Raw genomic sequence first — 10,414 nt, 5'->3', positions numbered from 1 at the left:
AGGAGAGGAGAGGAGAGGAGAGGAGAGGAGAGGAGAGGAGAGGAGAGGAGAAGAGAAGAGAAGTAGAGGCCAGCCATGGCCATGAGCACATGGAGAGAGGGGGAAGGGAAGGAAATGGGGAAGGTGCGAGGGGACAGAGAGCAAGAAGAGAAGAGCATGAACAAGAGAGAAGCAAGAGAGGGAAGAGGGGGCAACAGCCTCTTTTAGAGTGGCTCAGGTTTCCATCCCCATTGCCAGGTAACTGTTGGGGAGGAGCTTAAACAGAATGCTAACAATAGTGAAGCAATCCTGGTCCAGCAAGACCAATCAATATTCAGCAGGGAAACTCCAAATCTTGTAGCTCCACTTCTGATGTCAGAGGACTTATGTGACTGTCCTTCCAGTGTTGTTGCCTGCATTGTACTTCCCTCTCCTAAGGTGGCTCCGATCCTTGTCTGCAGCTCTCCTTGGCAGATGCCTCACCGCTCTGGCATCTTGGGGTCTCTGACTCAATCCAGATTTCATTTTCACAGCTTCATCCAATGGCCTTTAATGGCTTTCATGAAGGGACATCCCTGCCACAGACATCTTCTGGCCTCTGTGTCCCTCTGTAACATTGGAAGGGAGATTTCACAATCCCTTTATTCACTTATCAGTCATGACTTTAAATCCAGCTACATGGGGATGAGGCTGCTAAGTCTGGCTACTTGCTGGGACTGAGCCTGGCTTCCTTGAATCACATTTGCAGTAGCTTCAGTTTGTTGTTCCTTCCTGGAAACAGACAATTCCTTAAGCCACTTTTGTGGCTTAGTTGAGTTGGGTGTTGCTCTGAGGGTATTTCCCCCTTTTTTACAAAGCAGATTTGGTTCTTGCTAATCTCTTAACAGTTCACAAGCTTTAGCTGTAGCATTGAGCTTGCCAATGTCCTTTTCATCCCAAAACTGTAGTGTTTTCCATTTCTTTCTGTCCCACGTGCTCTCTTTCATGGTGTCCCCACATGAGAGTGATTATTCATAACTATGTAACAGAATCAACATCAGGCTGTCTTGAAATGTTCTCTACTAAAGGAATTAGATCAATGCTTTTAAATTTAGCCTCAGGTAAAGTTATTAGGACAGAGTGAAAGGCAGCCATATCTCTAGACCAGTTGCTAATATTGTTCCTATAGGAATCCTCTTGAGCTGGGCCTCCACAGTCCACGTAGCTCTCAGGGCTACCATCTTCCAAGCTTCTTTTAAGGTGGACCATTAAGCTACATTTACATCACTTAGCCAGTTTTCTAGTGCAAAGTTCCAAAGTCACATACATTGCTTAAACAAACAAACAAACAAACAAACAGCAAACCAAAGGAAAAAAAACTGCACATCAACATCACCATCAGTATGGTTAGATCTGTTACTGTGACACCCCATTCCTGGTACCAATATCTCTATCAGGTACTTTTCTGTGTTGTGAAAAAGGCAGCTTATACAATAAATTGCCTAATTGAGTTGAACAGATCGGGGCTCACATCTTAAACTGCATTCATGAAGCATAGATTACATCAGGACTGGCAGAAGGATTTTGGAGCTACAAAGTTGTCCCCATGGCACGACTCCTACAACAAGGCCACACACTTCCCTCCAAAACAATTCCACCAACTGGGGACCATGTATTCAAGCATATGAACCTATGGTAGGGGGGCATTCTCATTCAAGCCAACACAGCTAGAAACCTGTTTGGGTTGGAGTCCTGAACAATTTACAAGAATGTTCCATTAATAGCACAGAACATGCAATTTAAAATCAACTCAGATTCTTATATGGGACCTACTATTGCTCAAATAACTTAGGTCTCACTATATGGAAAAGAAACGTAAGAAAGTTCAAATACGTATCAGCCAGAGGCCAAACTAAGATGACAACTCAGGGTCTGATAGTGGATCTCTTAGCTCATTGGCAGAGTAGTTGCTCATCAAGTTGCTTAGGTCCAATCTATAGCACCACAAAACCAAAACCAAAGCAAAATAAACACACCAAAGACCACCATCACCCCCCTCCCCATCACCACCACCACCACCCAAACCTCCCACAATATAACAAACAACTAAAGCACAGAAGAATGAAAATTTCCAGAAGCTTGAATGTTGAATTGAACATTGGCTACATAGCAACAGAAACCTGCTCCCTTTGGAAGCATCCTTGGAACAGCTGAGTTCTTATGAAGATGCTTGGTCTATAGAATGTGAGCATCCTGTAGCTTGTTTGCTGCTCTAGGTGAAGGCCAAAGTGTCTTGGGAAGGTATTGGTAGTTGAGAAAGGATGATCAGACAAACAGGACACCAAGTCAAAAAGTTCAAGAGTGATCAGTAGCTGTAGATTTTAATAGTTTTATAGAGCCACTACTATATTTTCTCTTACTTATTTTACTTGATCTAAGTGACCCTGAATATTTCCTGAAAAATTACAACCCAGAATAATCTGCTGGAACAATAAACTCTAAAATGTTTAGAGTAAGTTGCTGAGCTTTCTTGGAGGAGAAAATTGGCTATGAAATCCTAAATGTCTTCCATCCCTGCTGTTTCTGTGATTGAATATAGCTTCCAACACAAGTGCTGGAGAGTGTTGTCCTATGCTATATGACTAAAACCAAACAGACAAACAATATCCATAAATGTCCAGTCAACTGTTCTGCTTGAAGCACTGTAAAAGGACAACGTCTTAGCCAAATGTACTTGAGAAAGAATTATATTTAATTGTAAACAAATCCCCTAGACAAAAATAACCTTTGAAGTGTCTTCTGCTCGGCTGGTTGTGAAATCTTGAGTTTTTTTTTTAAACATGTGTAAGAACCTATTCTGTTTCAAAAATAGAAGAGCCTTGAAGTAAGCAGGCTTTCCCACAGAGCTTACATAGGTGCCACACGAGGAGGAGAAATTAAATGATGCTTTTTAGATTTTTTTCGCCATTCAGAATAGCAGTAATCATGGCTTCCACCCTGTGAAACAATGGAATCACGGTTTTCATTTGTTGTGAGCATTTAACATGTAAATGCCATTACAGCTAATGGTGGGAAAAATCCTATAAAATTTAATAGCCATTCTAGGAGAAGTATTGGCTGAAAAAGTCCTCAGGTGGAAATAGTGCAACAAAATGATTACAGGCAGCCTCCTGTCATGTCTGATACCTGCTCTGTGCAGCCATTTGTCTCAATTATGCCTCATGACTTTAGGCTAAATTAAGTAGATCCAAGGGCAATTATAAATTTAAAGACCCTTGTGCACTGTCATCTCATCGTGAGTCATCACTTCGTTTTGGCATTGCTTCTGACTTCTATAATCAGCTAATCAGAAATCAACGGATATTTCACAGCAAAATCAAGTTTCTTATGTGTTGCTATTTGTAAGAGATAGGCAAAAAAAAAAATCTGATTAGTATAGGCTTAATTTTGAACTTTTTTGAACGTTATGCGACAGAGAGGGCATCCAGTGTATTCCTGGCCAATCTGTTTACTTGATCCAGTAAAAATGCAGAGGACAATATGTATATTTGCCTCTTAAAAGTAGGGAAATTTGATGAGAGCGTTAGTATTTTCTAACACAGCAGTGGAAGTGTTGCGGGGTGGGTTTCTTGCTCAGTCTCGTATGTTTACTGTGTAATTTAGAAACAATGCTTTAGAGAGACTCTATATCTGTGCTTGTCTAACTTGCACAATAGTAAATGGGCCTGATCCTAATAAATGTAAAATATCGAAACATTTACCAACAAAAAGAGTCTAAAATGATAAAAAAAAGAGAGAGTGCTTTAATGTAGAAGAAAATAGAAATGCAAAGTCTCATTTTCATACGGCGTCATGGCTCACATCACCTCATTGTCTTCATTCGAGGAAGAAAACATTAACACGAGATGCGGGTGTCCTCCCATTCATTTGATCTAATTTCCAACTTCCAGAGTACTGACGCACGGATGCTTACTCTCGTGAACCTTGTCTGACTTATAATGAAAAAGAAAGTAGCCTAGAGTTTTCTGGTGTGCTTCAGACTTTCTCTTTTTCCTTTTCTTTTCTTCAATTTCCAGAGACAGTATTTTAGTTTGGGAAAAAAAAAAGATGCATATGTAGATCGCCATATTGTGGGAAGAGGCAAGAGAATTAACACTTGGTCCTGTCTACTCAACATTGGGTTTGTGTAGTTTCCAAAATAGCTGGTGAAACATGATCTGGTGATCTTTTAAGAAGCTATTTAGTATCTCAAACATTTTTCTTCCCAGTGGCTTAGAGCATACCAGGATGTAGTTAGGGCAGGGCGATGAAGTGGGGAATTAGGCAGAGCAGGTTTATACCCACTTCTGATTTTCATTCTGGTGGGGAAGACTCAGGCAAGAAAACAGGCCATGTGATTTGAAATGATGACACCTCTTATGAAGAAAGTAATCACTGTGATCTGAGAAAAAGCAGTGGGGTTTCTGTAATGTCCTGTGTCCGTTGTGAAGAGAAGTCTTCTTGACGAGGGGTAAGGACTATACTTATGTGTGGGCATAAGGACAGATATTTAGAGTGTAGTTGGGGATGATGTTGGTTTAGTGAAGTGGTGGTTGTGTCTTCTCCAAGATACATTACTTCACTAGCCCTAGGTCAGATTTCCAGTAGCAGGTACACTTCTCCTCTTGGTGAGCTGGTCTTAAGTCCAATCAAAGAACTGTCGATTACTGCCAATGCATGCATGCCACTACCACACCCTTAGGATTATTGTGTCATACTGGTTCATAGTGGTCCATAGGTGTCATAGCTGGTTTGGACCATTGGTTGCTTCCTGTTTTGGAAGCTTGCATGGCTGTTATAGAAAACAACACAAATCAAAATACAGAGTTGTGGATTCAAGTCTTAATGGATATAGCTATAAAACACTACTGTACCTAAGGTTTATGGAATGTTGTAGAAGAAGGGGAGAGAAGATTCTAAGAGTCAGACAACCGGGGAGTTTGCTAAGAGACGCTGTCTCCTCATTATCTCAGAAGCTACACCTATAAAGTCTCACTAACATGACTTCCTAAATACGGCCTAAACATGAGCCAAATAAAGACAACAATAGACATACCAAAGTGGTCTTTTGTATGTACAAAGGGAAAAGGTCACAAGGCCTCAATCCTACATAAAAGAACTACAGGCAACTAAGGAATCTTGACAGTAGCAGAAATAGCCTTTCAATGGGAGGAACATGCTTATTGGTTATCCAAATGGTCAGCCCTGAAAACAAACAAGTAACACAATACAGACTGAACAAGTTATATGCATTACATACACATATATGTATCACACACACACACACACACACACACACACACACACACACACACGTAACATCAAACAATAAAAAGGAGGCCATGAACTTGAAAGAGAGGAAGGAAAGGCATATGAGGAAGGAATGTTAAGTAAGACAGGTTTACCTGTAGGTGACTCTGGATCCAGAACCATAGTATCAGAATCCAGGAGGAAGAAACCATGAAGAGAGCATCCCACAAGGAAAATTGCATCCCAGTCAGGGGACTGGAGTGGAATGATGGGTAGGTAGCATCAGTGTGAGCTAAGGTGGAATCCCATAGCAGGGACACTCTTAAGGCACTGTCATGCCTGGATGATTGGAAGGAAGATGGGAGCAAGATGCACTTTCTATGAAGAGATGACTGACACATCTGTGTGGAAATGAATTGGCATGGGAATAAGAATCCAAACAGCAAAACCAATTAGGAGGTCATTGGAGTAATGGGTTCTGCTGAGACCGTATCTTGTTGGATTTAAGTCCTAGACTGATGTGGTGGGTGAATAATCCTGGAGGAAATTGCAATAATTGGTACGCAGGTTAGTTCTCATTTGGTTGGAAAAACACTTATCCAATGAGATCCTTTGTCTTCCTCAAATTCTTAAAATGTTGACAAAACAACATGGCGCTGAAATTTTCCTGGACAGCACTTAGAAAGGCTAGAATGGAAAAAATAGATATGTTTCTTGTGCAATTCAAAGACACCAATGACAGAATATGAAGTAAAAAAAGTGGGTATTGTTGAGAAATATGGATGGTACTGATATGTAGAGCAATTCAGGACAAGGAAAAAAAAGCCCTTTATCTCTAGGCAAAATACATACCACATACAGTCCATCAACCCTTGCTGTTTCGACAGGAGAGTAGATGATTTTGTTAAATCTATTTCTACTTTCCCCACTGCCTCCTGTCTCCCCATATGCATATTTCACACACTCCACAGAGGGCTCACTTGCTGGGTTCCTCCTCTCTCCAAGAAGGACGAGTCTGGTGTAGCAGCTGGAAGTATATTTCCTTCTTTGGGAAGATTGCAGTGAGCCTGATGTTCAACCCAAGGGCATCTGTGGTTGTGGCGCCTGCAAACAGCATTCTCATAACCCAGGCTGGATACAGTTTTTATAATTGAACAACAAAGGCATCTGGCAGATGTGGGCAGGGTAATTTGAGAGCTAGATGGCACAGAGAAATCAAGTTCATTTTCTGTCACAATCAAATCTTTTTAAAAAAATGGACACAAAGCTAACCGACCCCTGTATTTAGTTTGAGAAAGACAGTTTTAATTTACAGGAAAGTGATGCGAATAGACCGACCCCCCTTCCACCTCTTCTAAGTCCATTCGGCCTTGGATTCACTTCTTAGCTTCTTCACTTCCAAGGAACCAGCAACGTGCTGACTCAGGAGTCTATTATTCCCAAAGGTTTGCAAGCCACTGAACACATCTAATGTACAGCTTGCCCAACTTTAGTGAGCAACTAACTTCACAGACGTTAATGAGGCCAATTATTGGCAACTGAATTCGAAGTGAAGAACACATTAGGCTTGCCACTATAGTAGTTATTTGTTTATCGGGATCGATCGAGGCAAACTCCCTTTTGATCATTACATCTGATTGATCGCCGCACATGGCATTATGAAAGAATGAGGTTCCCAAATACGATAGCTACTGAGAAGAAAAATCTCTACCTTGCAAGGGCAGAACGCATTTCCCTAACATGTTTTAGCGCGAAAGCCTAGCCATTAAAACGGAATAGATCCTAATTAGTCTCTTTACAAATCTCTAAGACTTTCAGTCTTTCTGGTAGAGCAGACGTTAGAAAGAAGCCCAAATTCATCCCTTGCCCACGTAGAGTCAATATCAAAGAAAATAACTTGCATGGTAATACTTACTGCCAGAAATGAATGCAGACAGAGCAATCCTGATTTGAAGTGGCATTGGAAAGTATAATTTGATTCACCCAGCCAAATGATTACTGCAAGTGCAGATCATCAGCACGGCCCACTCCAGGACATTTGAATTGGTGATCAGCTGACAGCTAATTGCCAGTCTGAGTTTGCCTCTTGAGCTACTGCCTAGAAACAGGGAGGAAAAAAAAAAGCCCTATTACTCCTGCAGACTTCTAGCCTAGATTGAGGCCTCTCCCATGTTGGAAATACATCTATTTGGTTGGTTGTCCCTCTCTTTGTACCACCCAGTTGTAGTTGATCCAGCTCCCTGCCTTCTTCGTCCAGTAACTACATCCTTGTTTCTTGGAGAACTCATGGCAATGTTTTTTGTTCTAATTTTCATGTGGTTGCTGCAGTGACTTGCATGACCAAAGGCAACTTGGGGAGGAAAGGTTTTATTTGGCTTAGACTTCCTCACGGTAGTCTGTTATCTAGGAGACCCAGGGCAGGAGCTCAAGGCAGGACCCTGGAGTTAGGAACTGAAGCTGAAGCCATGGAGACATGCTGCTGACTGGCTTGCTCAGCTTGCATTCTTTTGCAACCAGTGACCACCTTCCCATGGAGGCATTCTTTGTGGGAGTAGCTCTTCCCACCATGGGCTGAGACCTCCCACATCAACCAGTAACTAAGACAATATCCCACAGGTGAATCTGATGGAGTCAGTTTCTCCAACTGAAGTTCCCTCTTCCCAAATGACATTAGCGTACATTAAGTTGATACCGTCTAACCAACAGACCCCCTGTCTCAGCCTCCGGAGGGCAGGTTTATGTCATCACGTCTGGTTTTGTAGTTTTCTTTTGTCAGTCCCACCTCTGACTCAGTTCATACCTTGGGTGGGGCTGATTCTATCGCTTAACTCCAGCTTTTGACCAGAGTTTGGCTAATGGGCTACGATCTGCTTACAATGAAGGATTCAAGGGTGTGTGTGTGTGTGTCATCCTATGAATTGAGCCATGTAGAGCCCTTGAGAAAAAAGCATGCTTTCACCTGTGATTTAAGGGTGGCAGCCTGAGTGTGCATCTTACACAGACATCACAGAGAGAAAGTAGGACCAGTAGTAAAAGGCCCACATGTCTGTTTTTCCCTTTAACTTTTTGGGGGATTATAATATAATTAAAATTTTTCTCTCTCCTTTTCATTCCTCCAACCCTCCCTTGCTCTCTTTCAAGTTCACGGTCTTTAAAATTTATTCCATGTACATATGGTGGTATGTCTATACATGCATATGTTGCTACATATAGTTTGCTTGGTCTTTCTAGTGTTACTTGTATGTATATTTTCATGGATGACCATGACTGAATGCTTTAGTGACACATCCAGGTTCATAGATTGACCCAAGCTGTACATTATATGAATTGCGAAGTCTATGAGCCCTTTCTCCCCTCCTCTCATTTTCCTGTTCACATTGCCATACTCACTTCTGTTATTGGCAATGGGAATGGAATATGCTAACACAGAGGATCAAAGCGGGGGGGGGGCAACGTAAACAATTTTAGATCCCTCCTTGGTTATGAGAACTGCAGCTTCCTTGAGAAATTCTACTACCCCTTTGGCTTGATCTGTACCATTCAAGTATGTAGAGTCTAGCCTGCATATTCTCCTCAAGTTCTGAGAAAGAGGAGACTTCTTCCAGTAAGACATGGACAGCAGAACTGCTCAGCAGAAGTGTTTTACTGGGCCATAGGTGACAACTTGAGAGTCAGTTTGTAGGCTATTGATCTGTTCTGGGGAAAAAGAATATCAAAGTAACTGAACATAAACCGAGAGGCAGATTAATAACAGGGTACATCTTTTATTGTTTTTGTTCTTCACTGCAGTTTTTCTTTGGTTTGATCATCCTTAAATCAACACTCTCCCAGTGCTGAGGACACAGCCCAGTTAATAAAGAGTTTTCTACCTAAGCACAAAGACCTGAGTCCTATCCCTAGCACTATAGGAAACCTGAATGTCACAGAGACAGCAGGGTCCTTGGAACCCTCCGTCCAGTCAGCTAAGTGTAAGTGAGATCTGAAGACTGTGATTGAGGAAGACGCCCAATGTTAACTTCTGGCCTCCTCATGCACGTGCACGTGTGTGCATGCTTATCCTCCATTCGTGCAAACACACCTCCCCTCCTCTCCCAACTCTCTCCCAGAGCATGGTAAATAAAACATGGACTTCGAAATTAGGTGAAGAGAAGGTCAAATTCTTCTTTGTTTTGCTTCGGTTGCTAACTCAGTGACCACAGTAGATTTACTAACACTTTCCAACTGCTGTTTGGTTTTCTGGAAAGTGGGAATGAATATAGATCACATTTGAAGTATTACGTTAAAAACTAAATGTATAATTAATAAAATGGTTACTTTTGAGAAATGCTTTGTTAGGGAATTTCATCATTGTGTGAATATCCCTGAGTGTATTCGTGTGAATGTAAATGGTCTAGGTCAATAACTGGACGTGGTTTCTGAGAACAATCAAGCAAGACTGTAAACACAAGATGGACGAGTCTACTGGTAGCGCAGTGTGGTGATGTAGTGTTTACAGTCTCTCTTTTTTTAAAAAAAATGGGAGTGGCCTTCCCTTAGTTAGCTTTGTCTGTTAACTCAGCCCAGAGTTGTCTTGAAGAGTGTCAACTGGAAGATTGCCTCAATCAGATTGCTTGTGGGCATGCCTGTGGAGGCATTTTATTAATTGTGAATTAATGTAGAGAAGCCCAGACCACTGTGGGCAGTATATTATAGGTAGATTATGTTCATCTAGATAATAAAACCGAGTAAACAAGAAATCAGCCTCCTCTATGGGATGTGCTTTAGCTTTTGTTTACACTCCTACTCTGGCTTCCCTTGGTGAGGGTTTGTAACCCATATGAATATTTTCTTCTCCAAGTTGCTTTTGGTCATGGTATATATTAGTTACTCTTCTACTGCTGTGATAAAACATCATGACTGTGATGGTTTGTATCTGCTCGGCTCAGGGAGTGGCACTATTAGAAGGTGTGGCCCTGTTGGAGTGGGTATGTCACTGTGGGTATGGACTTTAAGACCTTCATCCTAGCTGCCTGGAAGTCAGTATTCTGCTAGCAGCTATTGCCCGCGCTTTTGTTCCCCCTGGTAAGAACACGCTCAGGGCAACCGGAATCTTCTGCGGCACAAGCTTTATTGCTTACCCCTTCAGGAGCCAGTGGAGAAGAGAGCCAGAGAGAGAGAGAGAGAGAGA

The sequence above is a fragment of the Mus caroli genome, chromosome 10, assembly GCF_900094665.2.
Source record: "Mus caroli chromosome 10, CAROLI_EIJ_v1.1, whole genome shotgun sequence".
Lineage (NCBI taxonomy): Eukaryota > Metazoa > Chordata > Mammalia > Rodentia > Muridae > Mus > Mus caroli.
The sequence above is the reverse complement of the archived record's forward strand: the minus strand, read 5'-3'. Positions refer to the sequence as shown.